This window comes from Aedes albopictus, chromosome 1 (genome assembly GCF_035046485.1).
Source record: "Aedes albopictus strain Foshan chromosome 1, AalbF5, whole genome shotgun sequence".
In the NCBI taxonomy this organism is placed as follows: domain Eukaryota; kingdom Metazoa; phylum Arthropoda; class Insecta; order Diptera; family Culicidae; genus Aedes; species Aedes albopictus.
In genome coordinates, this window is record NC_085136.1 from 292,319,379 (window position 1) to 292,337,292 (window position 17,914).

The following is a 17,914-nucleotide window of genomic DNA, read 5'->3' on the forward strand; positions in this document are numbered from 1 at the left end:
GTTTATTTTTCCAAAATGAACAACTTTTCTGAAGACGCCAAGTCTTTAGGACGACCAAAGAAGTTAGATGGTGGCGCTACCTATGCGGACGATTTGCGAACTATTACGTTCTTGGCAATAGATGCCTCTGCTGATGTCAAGCTTTGTCGAACTTTGTCGAAGACACCATGTGTCGGGAATGCTTCGTTTTGGAGTAAATAATTTTGTTTCGCTAGTTTGCGATTCTGGCCCTTAGTGGATTGTTTGTTTACATCCACTTTGACAGATAACCCCCGCTCGGGTTGGGTTGCAAAAAAAAATCGGCTTTGCGAACCTCGTAATGTTTGGGTCGGATCTGGGCCGGATTCAGATTCGATCCGAACGAATAAACGAACGTTTTGACAGCAGTTAGGGCGGATCAATGGCGAATCTAGGTTCGCTCTTGGAATAAACGGAAAACGACATTAGATCGCAACAGGCTGAGTAACGCACAATGGCCAAAACACCCGGCTGGTCAAAACTGATGATTCTACCTTAGTAGATAAGTTGCATTAATCATTCAGGTTGCTGTTACTCGCTAGGAAACAAACCGTGTTGCTTGGGGAACCATGCTTTTTGTTGAACGAATTAGTCCAGGCGCCCGTATCCTTGTAAAGCTGGACAATAACGGCCATATTAAGGTAGTTTTTGCCAGTATTGTGATGTTCAACAATCAAATTTTGGATACTGATCGACATTTGTGCCTTTTTGGGCAATTGGTAACAAATTACTTCCAATTTTAAACACGAAATTAAAATTTAGTGCCAACAAATTTAAGATCACTTAATGACAGCTGAACACAATGTTTACATTCAAGAAAATTACGGGATGGACCAATGCACATGTTCACCCGTTTGACTTTTGAGTGGTGCCGTGTTATCTAGGTGGCCATGGAAACGAGTACATTTTCTGTAAACACGGCACCGCTCGGACGTCAAATGAGTAAACTCGTGCAGTGGTCCATACCCACTAGAATCGCTTGAAACAAACATAACTCGTAGTATCCGTTCGGAGCTGGATAAACTTTTTTCACGTAGTTTTTTACCCATTTTTATAATTTATCACATACAATCTCAAGAAAAAGACATAAACGCCGTATTTTCAATGCAAAATGACAAATAAACAAACATAATTGATAAACATGAAGGAAAACTCATCATATTAACCCTATTAGAGTGTTGGGGTCAATATGACCCAGACAGGCACGCTGAACATGCACTATACCCACGTGGTGCAAAAACCTTAACATCTTAGGAAGGTTAAACTGGTTTTCATCAGAAAAATAAAACAAAAAGTGTAAATTCATAGGGGTAGATAAACTTGTTTTGTATATTGTAAATAAGGACCCATCCATAAACAGCAAAGACACTACATAATACACTACGAGAAATGAGTGTAAAGACAGAACCGATTTCCATACTAAATATTCATATTTAGGTATCAAAGTCTATTTTTCTAGCGATTGGATTTCCTGTCGTAAATAATAATTAGGTATCTAACCACATTTTACAAACTGTAAATTTGTTGCTACCGCACACAAAATGCAGTGGCGTAGGACGCTTTCCATTCATCAAAGATGCTTGTTTGTTGACACCCGTGTGGTAGGGGGTAGCCAAGGCAAACTACAAGGAAGCAAAGCTACTACGTTCAGTACAATTTCGCGCCACAGCGCAGCGTGATTGCCTCCAAAAATCTAGTTTTTGGGAGGTCTTTGGCTTTCCCGAATTTTAACAATTTTTGCTCAATTCCTATAGCATTGATGTCAAAGAAGCAAATAGCCACAAAACATGAGAGAACATGATGCCGTTTTAAAATATACAACTTATTACGTATTTTAGGATGTTCCAGGACAAAATCTACCAAAAAATCAACTTTTTAAGTTTTTTTTATTACAAATGTGATAATTACATATGTTTCCTTCAATTTTATTGGCATACGTTGTTCGGAGAAGTTGTAGCCAACAAGTATAGGGTATCGCGCCACTTGGGCGGTGGCTTCTATATACTGCTGTTTTCCACTACAACTCAGTCAATTTTGATCCAATTGACTTGAAATGTTGTACACGGGTAGATACTATACCTATCTCACCACATTCCAAAAGTTGTGTCAATTGGTTCAAATTTGACTGAGTTAAAGTGGAAAACAGACGAATATAGAAGCCACCGCCCAAGTGGCGCGATTCCCTATCTTTCAATTTGTGCCAAAAATAATTAAGTTTTGACAAGATTTAGAGTAATTATGATTTTTTGAAGTTCAAAAATAGTCGAAAAACGCAAAATTGATTTGATGCACCTCTTAATTTCAATGGATTTGGCTGAAATTTTGACCAGATACTTCTTTTAAGATGGCAATCAAAATATGGTGGTGGACTTGAGAATCAGAGAACATATTTGATAAGGGGAACAGGCCTAATGCACAACCACCGAACAAAATTCCCGTATACTTGTCAACAGCTCCATTCACAGATACACCCAACTTCAAATAAACTTTTATATCACAACGTAAGCTATTAAGTTAGTGCGTATGCAACAACTCAATCATGATCCATTACAACCAATCATATCACCAATTTTGATACATATAGTAGTTGAACCGACTGACCGCTGGTCGCCGCTAGCAAACCATCCAACAGGTGGCTAAATGCCAATGTCAGAACGGTGGTAAAACTGTTTCGGTACGATGACCGAGACCGATACCAGCGCGCGGGTGGTGATGATGATCGATTGATTTATACCTAGTACATAGATGGATACCCGACGCTGCGCTGCAGCCAGTAAGTGGCGGATAAGTGATCGATATAACGATAGACAGAGAAGTGTAGGGTTGTATGCGTCTACCACGGAAAGCCTGGAACTGTTTTGTAACATTAATGTCGGCAAATGAACAAAAAGGTAAATAAAACAGGAAGCTCTTGGAAATTTGTAGTTATACTTCTATGATTCACGAAAGAATTATTATAAAGGAAACTGGAGGGGTATTTTTAAGGGAAATATCTTTATAAATTGCTAAAAAGAACCCAGAAGTTCTCGAGCAACTGCATAGAAGAATTTATTCCAGTTCTTGAAATCGTCCTTGACATTTTTTTTTTTATCTTTATTAACGGAATTTTGAAACCAGGGCTAATTTATCTCGGGACACACGCTTTACTCCCCTTTCGAAGGAATAACTCATGTTTTGAGAGTTTGTCGGGAGTGAGATTCGATCCCAGGTCCACGGCGTGATAGTCGAGTGTTATGACCATCACACCAGGTCCACTCCACTCCTCCTTGACATGTTTGAGCAGCTAACAGAAATTATTATTTAAAAAATGACAAAAACTAGATGAATGTTTAATGAACATTCGATTTAAACCCGATATAAAAATTGAAGACTAATAATTATTTAAAAATCCGCAATTTTCTGCCAATCATTCATTTTTAATACTTTCAGGATTTTCCGCCAGAAAGTCCACATGGCTTTCACTATAAACTTTCATTGTAATACCTTTTGAAACTTACATTTGTTTCTAAATGAATTTTTAGGATAATCCCTTGAGCCTTGCGGAATTTATGCTGGAACTTTTAATTAGAATTTTTAACTAGTGTTTCAAATCAGACATTCTATCCTAAGCAACTCAAAAGTGATAGTGAAGAATAAGTCATTTCTTAAATATGATATGCCAAATGACTGTATCATCAAATGACTTTCATCGGCTTGAAATCAGCCGGAGAGCTTTTGTCCTTCTTAGCGCTTTTCACACCGGTCCCCTTACCACATGAATAGAACGTGTGATACAAATAAACAACCGAAAGCGAACCGAGAAGTCATAAAGTGATGATTGAATGTGGTCGAAACGGTTGTCGGTCGGCGCGGTTTCCAGAATGAATTGCGGGTGGTTCTAACCGGTTCGAATAGTCTCGTGCCGGTAATTGAGCCTGCTGCAGCCTGTGTTGTCGTGCCGGCGAGCGAGGAGCGCGGCCCGGTGGTATATCGCACTGTTATCAGTTAATTGAATTTTCATCTCGGTGAACGGCGGCGCGACCTCCGGACCACTGCACTAGTACACAGGGGATGCACGTGGGGGAGTACTAACGCGCCGTTTATCCACGCCATTTTATGGATGTTTATCCTTGTCGAATGGCACGCTAAACGTCGGTAATAATTGGTAAACTGCGTGCATATGTTTCGATGCCGCGGCATACCATGGAAGAGGTTATTTGTAATTTGCACGGCGCTATATTTACCCTCTTCTGTATTAGAATGGAAATCATACGAAGAATAACTGGGAGCGTATTTGTTTAATGATTACAGAAATAGACGTCAATAGAGCAGCAAAGGGTGGTACAAAATTTATCAAGGCTTCCGCGATGTTACGATCTGATCTGCTCTTTTTACAGTGTAATAATGTTTGGCAACGGGTTCGATTCCTGGTCTGTCGTGGAACTTTTCCTAACTGAAATTTTCTTGAAATTCAAGCATAGAATATCTTCGTGGCTGCCACATAATATTCAAGTGCAAATGGTCATTGGTAGTTGATGCTCTTAGATGATAACTGTGGAAGTGCTCATAGAACATTCAGTTGAAATGCTTCATCCTAGTTGGAACGTTACGCCAAGACGCAGAATATTTGTTTATGCGAAATACCACGGCTGACAGATGTATCGTTACGTCTCCTTCTCACCAGTCCCACAACTCAATCATAAAATCAATTTCGCAAGATAACGACAATCGTATAGCTAATTCAATTGTCTTCCTATGCAACTGTGGAACCCGTTCTCTTGCTCTGACGTCAATGGCTGTCCGGTCCGGTCCGACAGCCTCGTTGTAGCATGCACATATCAGTCCAGTGATAACTCAATTTTCCACTTGAGTTTGCTCTTTGAAGATCTCACATTCATCTTCGGGGCCCCGTTGAAGCTTGGTATACTGAACTATGGTGACCGCTGTATTTATGATACACCAACTAGCAACCGGGCTACTGACTTGGCTGACGTTTTGGATTGCAGCTGTTGAATGGATCATCGTACAACTACACAACACGAGCATCCGGAGTGAATACGCTTAGGAGTATTGAGAAAAAAAATGACAGCTTTGACTTTATGGAACAGTATTTCCGTTAGAATTCGATACCCTGTTTAACCCAGATTCTTTTGCATATGTTGACACCAATAGTGTCTAGCAGAGGCATTTTTTGTCAGTTACTGTACGTACTAGTGAAACTTGTAATTGGGATTCGAACCATCGACTCCATTAACCACAGTCACAGAGCATGTATCCATCTCTCTTTCGGCTTAGATGCCAGAAGTAAAATCTCTGTGATTCGCGCACTCCAGTCGCATACCTTTTCTTGTATAGACAGCAAATGAGACAAACTAAGCAACCAGCTGGCAGTTGTTTTTATAGTCCCATATATTCAATATAATACAATGCAGGAGTTGATACAGCTGCTCTTTACCCTGCTTGAGAAGCTCGGCCGGGAGTTCGTCTTTCCCAGCAGGGTTGTTGTTCTTCAGTCCTCTAATGGCTGTCTTGACCTCGTCTAGCGTTGGAGGTTCCACAGCCTTTCCGTCATCGTCGATTTCAGTTCTTTCAGTCGCACTTCCATTTCCACCGTTCTACAAATCCTCGAAGAGCTTTCTCCTCTTGGTAGCCACCATTGCATTTATTTGTCTGTCGGCAAGTATCCATCACGGTCGTTGCGCATGATGAAGAAGGCGCTGATTTTCTCCGCTCGTCGATGACAGTTTCGTAAAACCTCCACATATCTTTCTATGTCATACTCTTTTGCGCTTGAAAAATCACATAAATTAAAACAGGACCTAAATTAAGGAATTTCGTGCAAAAAATAGGACAGTGTTTAAAATAACGGAACTTAGTTCACGAGAAAAGGTTTTGCTCCGGGGTTTAAGAGAGTTTCCAGGAGTTTCAGAAAAGCTTAAAAGGCTCCCTAAAAGGTGTTTGAGGGACATTTTAGGGCGACTTTAAGTAGTTTTAGTAAGTTTTAGATGCATTTTAGTGGCATTCCAGAATAGTTTCAAAATGCAACTTCCGGGTTGCAGATTTAGATCGTATCAGAGGGTTTTAGACGTTTCGTGAATTTTGACAGTGTGTTTCTGGGCGCTTCAGGGGTTCCAGGAGGTCTCATGAGGCTTCAAGGGGGTTTCAAGCTGGTTTCAGAGTGTTTCAGAGAGTTTTGAGAGATTAAGTTCTTGAAAGTCCCATGAATCTCTCTGTCGTTCTTAAATGCCCCTGAAGTCCTCCTAAACCACCCTGGGTTGCCCTTAAATATTCCTGAAATCATCTGAAACTTTATAAGAACTCCTTGAATTACCTGAAACACCATAATATGCCTTCAGAACCCCCGAAACTCCACAGAAAACTCCCTGAAATCTCCCAAAATGTTTCTGGAAAAAAAACTAAGAATCACTCTGTAGCCCCCCGAAACTATCTGAAATTCACATGAGATTCCCTAAACTCCCGGAGACCCCCTGGAATACCCTTGGAACTCCCTGAAACGTCTCTGAAACCATTTAAAGCCCTCTGAAACTTCCTGAAACGCCCAGAAACACCCCTGAAATCCTTTGAAACTCTCTCGAAAAAACTCCTGAAACAAGGGTAACAGAGAAGTTACAGATTCAGATCATTTCAGAAAGTTTTAGAAACACTTCAGTGGGTTTTTCATTTCTGGGCATTTCAGGTGGATTTAAAGACGATTCAGGCGTCTTCCGGGTTGTACTCAGACTTGAAACGTGGCTGAGAACCCCCGGAAGGCGCCTGAAACGTGGTCTCCAGAGGTTTTATAAAATCATATGAGGCTACAAGGGGGTTTCAGGAGCGTTTTAGAGCGTTTCAGGAGATTTCGCAGGGATTCAGGGAGCTCCAGGACCGTACCTGAGAACCCCATGAAACAACTCTACAAAACTTTCCTGAAATGCTCTAAAATATCCCTGAAGGTTCTCCAAACACCCCTCAAATCCTCCAGAAACTTTCTTGAAACCCCCTGAGTGTCCATGAAACACTCCTGAAATCACCTGATACTCCCTAAGACCTCCTGAAAACCGTAACCACACATTAATATATTTTAATGTGTGTTTGTTTGTGTTTTGCCGGTACTTACTTTGCTTAACCCTTTGGAGCCGGAGGGGTCATATATGACCCCAACATAGAAACGGCTGTATAAATTCAACCATTCGATAAAACAGAATACTGTCTTCGGCAAAGTTGTTGCAAATTGAGTCCTCTATTAGGGAAAAATGGGAATATTTGCATTTGGCACTTCATTGAAAACCTAGAACATACTGAACACCATGAAATTTGAAAAAAAAAAAAAAAAGAAATAATTGACATACCAGTTGTTCTAAAAGCTGAGCTTGGATGTGGGTCACGTTTATATGTATTCATAAAGCCTTCGTTAAGGTTATCAAAAGGTATTTTATATTCTGGGATGTTCTAGGTGTTCCAAACTGTCCCATAGTGAAGTCCTTCAATTCTACAAGAATAAGGTTCTGTATTTTCGCCACAAATAATAGCATTACATAACCTACTGGGATCCGTAAAGCTCTCGACATCTACAATATCATGTATAGACATTATAGGGATATTTCAGGTCAGCCAAACTACCTTGGAGTTCAGAACTTCAGGTCTACACTCGTAACAGTATATATATATATATCTGTTATACTGAGTAACGTTGTATAATCAACCGTAGTTACTGGAGCAACCTGAAGTCAACTAGCTTATTGGAAATGTTGAAAACAGGACAGGAACACCGCTCTTCCAGCAGGGTCAAGAAAACGCAATTTTATTTAACCACATGCTACAAAGCTAAAATACTTTATTAAACATATAAACTAGAACATACATTTAAAGGGACACTTACATCTTCGGTGATTTATTTACATTGGGGAAATATTGATTTCGATGCGTGTAGTCTGTCCACTGTGTCCACTATTTCTGACGTGATTGAAAGCAATGAGCAGAAAAATTACACAAAGAGAAAGCAAATAAAATAGGCAGATGTGCAGGGGTTCGCATGATGTATTCTCACGTTATACTCCCCCCCCGTAACACTTTGTGCCAAAACATCAACGAACGACATCTTGTCGTTTAGAATCGATGAGCTATGTGGAAATACGTGACCAATAGCAGCAAAGAAACAAACAAATTCTTCACCATGGTGTTTTCCACAGAAATTTTTGGGACATGCATCTTCACTAGTTGCAAACAATCTTACGGCACGAGTTGGTTGGCATGTAAACGGTGTGCACTACATTAAGTAGTGTTACATTATTCACTGTACTTACCAAAGTAGTTAGAGGAACAATAAGCGTTGTTATATATTTTTGGGATATTGTGGGCTTCCTTATTGTTATAAAGCTAAGTTGATAAAAACAACCACTGTAACTTTCAGAAGACTTGCTGGAGATTATAGCTTACAGATTTTAATGAAAGAAGCTACGGTTACACCCGTAGACTTAAAGATCTAAACTCAAGAACAGTTTGGATGACCAAGGATTTCCCGACTGATCTGATACTGTCTATTAACCTTTCAGAAGACTCACTGGACATGATATATAACAAATCGTAGCTTTGTATAATGAAAAAACGTTACCGTTACACCCGTACATTTTAGGATCTGAACTCAAGAACAGTTTGGATGGTCTAGGATATCCTGACTGATCTGATACTGTCTATTGAACTTTCAGAAGACTTACTGGACATAATAGATTACAAATCGTAGCCTAGTATAATGAAAAAAGTTACCGTTACACCCTTAGACTTTAGGATCCAAACTCAAGAACAGTTTAGATGACCTAGAATATCGCGACTGATCAGATATTATCTATTAACCTTTCAGAAGACTTACTGGACATGATAGATTACAAATCGTAGCTTTGTATAATTAAAGAAGTTACCGTTACACCCGTAGACTTTAGGATCTTAAATTAGGAAGAGTTTGCATGACCTAGGATATCTGATATTGTCCATTGAACTTTTAGAAGAGTTACTGGACATTATGGGTTACAAATTGTAGCTTTGTATAATGAAAGAAGTTACCATAACACCCGTAGACTTTAGGATCCAAACTCAAGAACAGACTGGATGACCTAGGATATCCCGACTGATCTGATACTGTCTATTAGCCTTTCAGAAGACTTACTGGACATGATAGATTACAACTCGTAGCTTTGTATAATGAAAAAAAAAACCGTTACACCCGTAGACTTCAAGATCTAAACTTAAGAACAGTTTGGATGACCTAGGATATCCCGACTGATCTAATACTGTCTATTAGCCTTCCAGAAGACTTACTGGACATTATAGATTACAAATCGTAGCTTTGTATATTGAAAAAAGTTACCGTTGTACCCGTAGAGTTAAGGATCAAAACTCAAGAATAGTTTGGGTGACCAAGGATATCCAGAAAAAATATTCTGCATAATATTCTACCGTTTTTATGCTATTGACCACCAAAACTACCGAAAAACGTAGAAAAAACTCCATAATAATGTTTGGAAAAATTCCGGCTTCAAAGGGTTAAAGGCTGTGTCCGGCCATTTGTCCGAATGGGTAATTTGGCTGAATTCCGTTTGGCCGAATGGTTTTACTTCTGTCAATGCACCAACCGACGTCCGACATTCGTGAAAATAGTTTGTGAAGCATTGTCCAAATAACACAGCATTTCACTGCATACAGCCATCCGGTTGGGCGTAGGTGCCATTTCGTGAACTACCATGCGTCTCCTTCCTGTTGAACTGCCTTCCGACACATCTACGCGCCCCTCAGTACGCGCCTATCGCTTTTCATTGTTGCGAAACCACCTGCTACAACAACAGAAGTAAGAGCCATCCATCATTTCTCCGCTACGCTCCATCATACCGAATGCAGTTTGATGCTAATTTCGTTCAACCTGTGGCATATTCGCCTGCTAACGAGTCCCCATCAACCGATTTATATCAACTAGATTGTATGGCTATTAGCGGAAGAGCATCCGAGTTCATCGCTGCAATAGCTGTGCAGCGATAGCAACATGTGAGCAGCACACCACATACAGGTACTTACCCGCCATGCACTGATGATGGCCGGCTGTCTGTGAGTGGCGATCATCGTCATTAACGTCATGCAACAACCGTCAGAACACTCTGTCTATGGGGATGTCGTCGCCGCCGTTTGACTGACCAACCACTATTGTGGCTTGTTGTAGCAGCTGAGAGCTCGCGGGGTGGGAGACTGATTTTCCACCCAGCAAGAAACAGCTGACAGCTTTTCGCCTTTTTCCCGTTAGCAAACCGGGAGATCGCGCTAATTGAGTGACCACCCGATTCAGTCAGTCGCTGTAAACCACCCCGGACGAACGGGCAGACCAATCCCATCCGGTGGGAAAACCTGGACCCGGAGGGTTGTTCTCCAATCAGTCGCTGATGCAACAACCACGCCGTTGGACGAGAATCGGTTGCGATCAAAGGTGCGATATGTGCTGTTGAAGATCGATCGCGGGGGCGGAAATTGCGTGAAAAGTGCAACTGATACCGTTGTGGAAAATCTAGCTCGTTCGAAGAAAATTTTTGCAAAGAAGATTGGCTGGTTGGCGAAAAAAGTGTGAATAACGTAAAACAAAAAAATGATGTATAAATAAATTTGGTCAAGCAGAGAAGACAAGCGAAAATAGCAAGTACCACCAGTGTCTGCGAGATAAGCGAGAGAACGCGCGGGGAAAATTAATTGTTTTCCCACCATCTGTTGGGCGCCGTTGGTGTTAGTGTGAGCCTTCAGCGGTATTTACGGAGATGGCTGTGGAAAATCGCACCGATTTGGACACGATCGGTCCGAAAAGCGAGACGTAATCCATCATTCGTTTGGCTTGGCTCGCGACTTCCGTTTAATGAAAATCGAAAGTGCTTACGTTCTGTTGGGTGATCTTCGCTGCTGCTACTACTGGTGAGCTAACAGCTGCTGCCAATTTCGATTGATGGACGACACGGATTGAGTTTGGCGCGAAGCAGATTGTCTACGACCATTAGGGTGGGTCATGGGAGTTAATTGTTTTGATGAATTCTACAAATACACAGAAGATTGTTTTAAGGGTTTAACTAGGAAACACGTCAATGACCCGTGAAACCAATTGTGACTCAAGTTTCCAACAACAGCTCGAAACCCTCAATGAAACGAAACCAACTTTGAGCTGATAAACGATAAAAATGACCCACCCCAAATGGCCACGCCAGGTGACCAATGGCTAAATCGGTGGTGATGCAAAAAAAAAAATAAGTGACAGTGACGACAATTGTATCCTTAGTTCATGCGCTATCGATTCTGGCGAGACGACGACGACGACGAAGACGTTGTTGATGCTCACAAGATCATATAGTGGTGATGCCGATGGCATATGATGGTGGGAAATTGTGTTGGCAGTGACCGTGATTTGGCGCAGCACACATCATCGTTCGCCGACGCCACCGTGCGATACCTACAAGTATCGAAGTGATGTAGTGATGTTTTTCAGAAAACAACAAACCACAGAATGAAATAGTAAATTATCTGTTGCAAGACGGAAAAGAAAGCATCCCGCGCAATCGTCAGGTGCAGCTGCAGCAGCCCGTCGCGGTGCCCGTGAAATTTGCTGCCTGAACGCATAGTGAAGAAGAGAAAGCTTTTGGCAAATTATGCGACTAGTTTTATGTGAGTCACTCTGCACCTTTTGACATGGCTGTGAAAATGATAATCACTGAATCGTTTTGGGTGTTTGGCGAGGGTTTTGTGGCAAAACAGACACTTATTAATGCTCGTCGTCCTGGTGTGATGGGTTGTGCCTTGTACTTAGGTGTTGCGATCAACGTTGTACATATTCTTTTATCTAACAACTTTTTCTTCTACTGTAGAACGCATGTGCTAATGCAACAGATGACTGAATTATGTAGTGTAACTGCATTTTATGACGAAAGTTTGTGTTGAAGGATGTTTTTGATAATAAACAGTATTTTGATTTCGAAGATCTTTATGAAGCTATGTGAATTTTAGTTTATTGTAATTTTTGTAATGTAATTTGTAAGAGGAAAACATGTTGAGGTTTTATGATTGTTGTTGAAATATTTTCATTTTTATTTTTATTTGTTACGATTCAATACAAAATAAACATAATGTCATCTAAAAGGTGATTGAACCTTATTTTTTTCAATGATTTTTTTAAAAATGTAAATACACTTTAAAATACACCAAAAACCATTTTGAGATATTCAGAACAGTCCTAAATATCAGCAAAAAATATAAAAGTTTTGATTTCCCAGGAAAGAAAAAAAAAATGCAAAAAATGCACAATCAGTTGAAACTTCTGGGTTACTTTTAGATTTCTTCTAAATATTTCTTAAGGTTCCTGAATTTTGCAGTAACTTTTCCAGAGGTTTCATTAAAAGCCATTACTTACTGATTGAAGCTTTAGAATTTTTTTTTGCTGAATTCCTCGAAGCCGTTTTACCTTATTGTGAAAATATATTCAAATATTTGTTACAATTGCTAAAATTTTGTCTTAGAATATATTGATATGTGTTGAAAGTACTACTACACCAACACATTTGGGAGGCTTAATACACACATGATTGACTATACTTTCCATGAAAATTCCAAAAAATTCAAAAGTTAAGAATCTGCATACAGTATGCGGCAGGAAAAAATGCGAAGGTGTTTTTTAACTTCAAACTACATTTTCGTCTATTTGACGTTAACCAATCTATGTTTCAACGTTGCATGATTTCTAGCATGTTAATTTTCAGAAAAGACAGCGTTTGAAGCTAAAAACAATAAGTATTTTCAAACCACAAAAAAGTAAATGGGTAGCTAAATTTCACATCTGATAAAATAAATAATTAGATTTTCTCTATGATATCATCAAATAGTCAGCGTACAGTCAGAGTGGACTACGCGATATGTGCTGATTTCAATTGGTATACGAATCTACACGGCTCTGGATTAGTATGGCTTGGATTTTCATCGAATTATTGGTAAAATGCTTAGTGTATAAGCAATTTTGTCTTATGACAATTGGGCACGCAGCTTGAGGATACTCACTTTTTCGGCTTACATTATCTCAAGTTGATAATCAAATATATTTCTTTTTATTTTGTAGTACAAGAATATAGACATTGACTGATACACTGTCATGAAAAAATAGTAATAGATTTCCCAAATTTACTCTGTTATAGCTCTTTGAAGTTTTCGCATTTTTCCCTGCCGCATCCTGTATTAGACTGGGTAAACATGGTCGATTTTTTGGAATTAAGCTTTTTCAATTCCTTTTAATTTCTTTTAGCATCCAAAACAATTGTGCAAAATTTGAGTGCGATTGGTTGCGTCCCCGTAATCCGCATTGGGATTGAAATTTTTATTTTTATTTTATTTTTGTATGAAGAAACGAATGACGGGCTTAGTGGTCTAGTGGCTACCACTTCTGATTTGTATGCAGAAGGTCATGGGTTCAATCCCTGGCCCGTCCCTTTCATCCTACATTGTATCTTTCTTTCCATTTTCTCTCTCTCTCTCTCTCCTCTCTACATATGCAACTCATATATACTCATATGTTCATAGCTATCGCTAGAACCAGAAACGAACTGCAAATATTCGTTTCCCTCAATGGTTGCTCCTGAGCTGGTACCAATTGCACTGAGATCCAATATGAATCCAATATGAATATGGGCTGGGACACTCCACTTATTCTCAAAGTGCAATTTAAGCAGCTCATACATTTTGGGTCAATAACGGCGCCGGCCACGTCTTTATAGTCAGTTGGGAAGGGAAAGGAATGTAAGATTGTGCTGGTTGTTGCTACTAAAGACCGAGAGCACCTCTGCATCCCCACAACCAGCACGGACTGGTGTATTTGTTAGACGGAAAGGATGGGAGATCTGGGAGTCACCGTTTGGTCGGTGATGCGATCCATGGATATGGGGGTTATTTATAGTATTCGTAAGGTGATAGATTGTGTGGTGAATAAGGTGAATAAGGTCAAGCGGCACAGCACGCTTTGGTTGCATAACTTGTAGGCGTTACATACACTGTGCTGTGAGTGGAAGGTGGAAGGGAGGGAAACGACTTTTATTTCAATTCGTTTCTGGTTCTAGCGATGGCTATGAACATATGAATGTACATAAGTTGTATATGTAGAGAAGAGAGGCAGAGAGAAAGTGGATAGAAAGATACAAAGTCGGACGAAAGGGACAGGTCAGGGATTGCACCCATGACCTTCTGCATACGAATCAGAAGCGGTAGCCACTAAACCACCAAGCCCGTCTATACTGGAAAACTTTGCAGCAGACCTCAAAGTGATCTGACGCTATTGAAAAAAGTTATTAGCGTTCATTTCGTATCATTCCTATTGAATTTGAGTTCTCATAAATTTCTTTTTCCAATAGAAATTTGAGCCTTTGTACAGAAAGTTAGCAATCCAAAAGTTGAATACTTCCCTAAACTAGTTCATCCTAATGTTGACTGATTTTCGCTTATTGTTAAACGGTTCACTCCGGTAGTCGAAATTTGGAATCATCGGTTACAAATTTGTCAGATTTTCATGCAAGTTTCGGATAAGTTTCAGACTGCCGTGTCAGAGGTTGTTCAAAGACGTTTAAGTTTCAGAGAACTTTCAGGACGCTTCAAGGAGTTACAAAGAGGTTTCTGAGAATTTCAGAAGGTTATTTTTAATGGGGTTTTATTGAATTTTTAAAAAGTGTTTCAAAGCGTTTTTTGTTTTTTTTTTTAATTTCAATTTAATACGTATCTTCTGGAAGATACGCGTACCTTGTGAGAAGGCGGCTAGGCGCATCAAAAGATATAAACACTCATTACACACTCTAAACAAATTTGCGGGCTTGGCAAAGCCGTCTTCTCAGTAAAACTGTGAACTGATATCCCAGCAAAAACGATACGTTTGTTAGCTTACTCTCAGAAATAGTTGTTTTCTGATATCACGTCAGTCCGAATTAAGGCGAAACTGGAAGCATTTTCTCATTTTTTTCGGTTTCCAATTTTTTATTAAATAACGAAGCAATATTTTCAAAATCGGTTTTCGTGCACATGCAGAGTATGGATCAAGGTAACTTCTGATTTTTTTAGGTGGAAAATATTTTCCATTTTTGCAGAAACCATTTTTTTGTAAAATTTTGTTCAAAAATGGTTTCTGCAAAAACGAAAAACATTTTCCACTACAAAAAAATTCAGATGATACATTGATCCATACTCTGCATGTGCACGAAAACCGATTTTGAAAATATTGCTTCGTTATTTAATAAAAAATCAAAAACCAAAAAGTGAGGAAATGCTTCCAGTTTCGCCTTAAGTGTGTACACTTAATCGAAGAAGGTATTTTGTTTTAAGTGATCGAAAAGGCTGTACAAAATCATTTCATGACGTTTCACAGATTTTAAGGGCTATCAAGAAAGGTGTATTGGAGGAGTTTTTGGGCGTGATTTTACGAGGTTTCTGATGGGACTTCTGAGGATATTAAGGGGCTTCCAAAGGAGTTTCAATCAGGTTTGCAGGCAATTAGGCAAAATCGTCAAAATCATCGGATTTGTTAAGATATTTTCTAAGCGGCTCTAATTACACCTTAAAAAAATAAAAATTTCGTGAATAATATGTTTCTGTCCTCCCTCAAAATGTTGAATTTCGATCAAAATAAATTCCGACATAAAAAAAATCGAAATTTCTGTTAGCCTAACGTCACAGTGGAAAAAAAGAGGTGTAAAACGCGAATAAGTTCAATGTTTGGATTGTATGGATATGGATGGATTTTTGACACATATCTCTATAATTTCAGATGAGGAGGGTGACATGCGCCGCATTATGTTGGAAACCAGTCTATTGAACTCGTGTGACCCCAATCTCTCTCACCTTTCAGGGAAAATCCATACCAATTCCTAAATGGAATGCAAAACAAACGATTTAATTAACTCGTATCCGTGTGAACACTTTCGTAGTGTCAAATGGTGGTTTGGTTCACCGCACGGCCTTAAAAATTGAAATATGTCCCAATAACCCCAATATTCCCTATTTATTTTAAATTTTCACATGTATCGTCGCCTGAAATAAAACGAAATAAGAGTCATATGTAAAATTACCCTGAGTATCAATACAAGCTTTCTGAACCATCGTACAGCTTTTAATTTATGACTTTCTTACCTCAAAATCCTCTTCTTATTTGAATATTTCTCATGTAACGTTTCTGCTTGGAATGTAGTGTTCTTTGAACTACAATATTTGCCACTTTTACCCTTTTTCCCTTTAGTATTGCAGAATATTCCACTCATATTTCTGCTTGGAGTGTAATAATGTCGATAAAAATGCACTTTCTTCAAGTAAAATTACTCGGAGATGATAGTGGTTTGAATCGCCGCACGATTCGCTGAACTGCTATACTGCCACGTTTACTTTAATTTCCCTCAAATATTTAAATGTTTCTCTAATGGTAACATGGTCGATAAAAATTGGCCTTCTTCAAGTAAAATAGCTAAGAGATTCGAATGAGAGTGGTTTGGGTTGCCAGACGTTTATACATTACTGCAATTTTTACTCCAATTCCCCTTGAATATTTGAATATTTCACACATATTCCTGCTCGGAGTGTAACATAGTCGGAAACCATTGAAATTCTTTAAGTAAAACGGCTCCGAGAATCAAACTAGAATGATTCGAATTACCACACGTTCTCTCAACTTGAGTAATGCCACTTTTATCCCAATATCCGCTAAATATTCAAATAATTTCCTCATTTTTCTGTTCTGTGTTCCTGTTTCTTTCATATTTTGTGGAAAGTTCTACTGCATCGAAAACATTACATCCCAAACAGGATCATTATGTGACAAATATTCGAATAAGTAGTGGATATTTGGGTAAAACAGCTTTATCTCAGTATTGAAAGCTGTGCTTTAGGCCTGTCCAGCTTTTCAAAAATGTTCTCTGATTCTCAAGTCCACCCCCATATTTTGATTGGTATTTCAGGATAACTGGAAGTAACTGGTCAAATTTTCAGCCAAATCCATTGAAATTAAGAGGTGCATCAAATCCATTTTGTGTTTTTCGACTATTTTTAAACTTCAAAAAATCATAACTACACTAAAACTTGTCGAAACTTAATTCTTTCGGCAGAAATTGAAAGAAATACTTGGACAGCCTGGACAGGCCTACGGGCCTGTCCATAAACTACGTAGACTCTAAGGGGGGGACGGGGGGGTCTGGCCAAAGTCTACGCTCCATACAAATTTCGAAAATTTTGTATGAACAAAAGTCTACGAGGGGGGAGGGGGGGGGGTCTGAGATGGCCGAAAACAAGTCTACGTAGTTTATGGACAGCGCCTACTGTACTTCTATTGATACTCAGGGAAATTTTACATGAAGATATCAAAATTTTAAAGGCCCTGTGGTGAACCAAACTAGGGTAAAACGAGCTCAGTACACTGAATATTAAAATCCTTTTTGCGTTCCATCTTGCCCCAGTGTTTGGACAGCCTCTTCTGTCAACATCTTTTTTTATTCATTTTCGCGTTTGCAATCAATAGTAGGATGAACTGCATGTTACATACTCATCGTATTTATCCAACTCGGTAAGCCTCGTTGGATAAATGTACGACTCGTACTGAAAAAAATCATCATTTTGTAACTTGTTGCATAAATAACTATTACAAACTCCAATATATTACAATACTTCATTATTGATCACACAGGTTGAACATAACCTCACCTCAATTTGCAATATTTGGTTTCCGATTCAGGCTCCCGCTGAGAGAGCATATTGAGTCAGTCCGTGAGACCCAAGTCTGTACAACCTCTGTTTGAAGACGGTCTAGTGTCTTTTGTCTTTTGCTAATATCCATCCTACACAGATAAAAATAATGAGATTTACACGTCATGTAAACTTCATTTTAGTCATGTAAACT

At 39.2% G+C, this 17,914-nt stretch overlaps 1 protein-coding gene across 13 annotated transcripts in view; it reads left to right on the top strand.

Moving 5' to 3' along the window:
• The window catches only part of LOC109421116 (chloride channel protein 2), a 349,200-nt gene that overhangs the window by 135,442 nt on the left and 195,844 nt on the right, over positions 1-17,914 (top strand). For 2 of the 13 annotated variants that reach the window (XM_062847004.1, XM_062847001.1), the window contains exon 1: positions 11,523-11,676. The exons of 7 other annotated variants lie outside the window; for them this stretch is intronic. The gene's annotated coding sequence lies outside the window, so the exon portion shown is untranslated. Of the gene's footprint in view, positions 1-10,314; positions 11,020-11,500; positions 11,677-17,914 lie in introns of those variants that run through there. 4 more of the 13 variants (XM_062846997.1, XM_062846995.1, XM_062846993.1 and 1 more) reach the window with 4 other exon arrangements.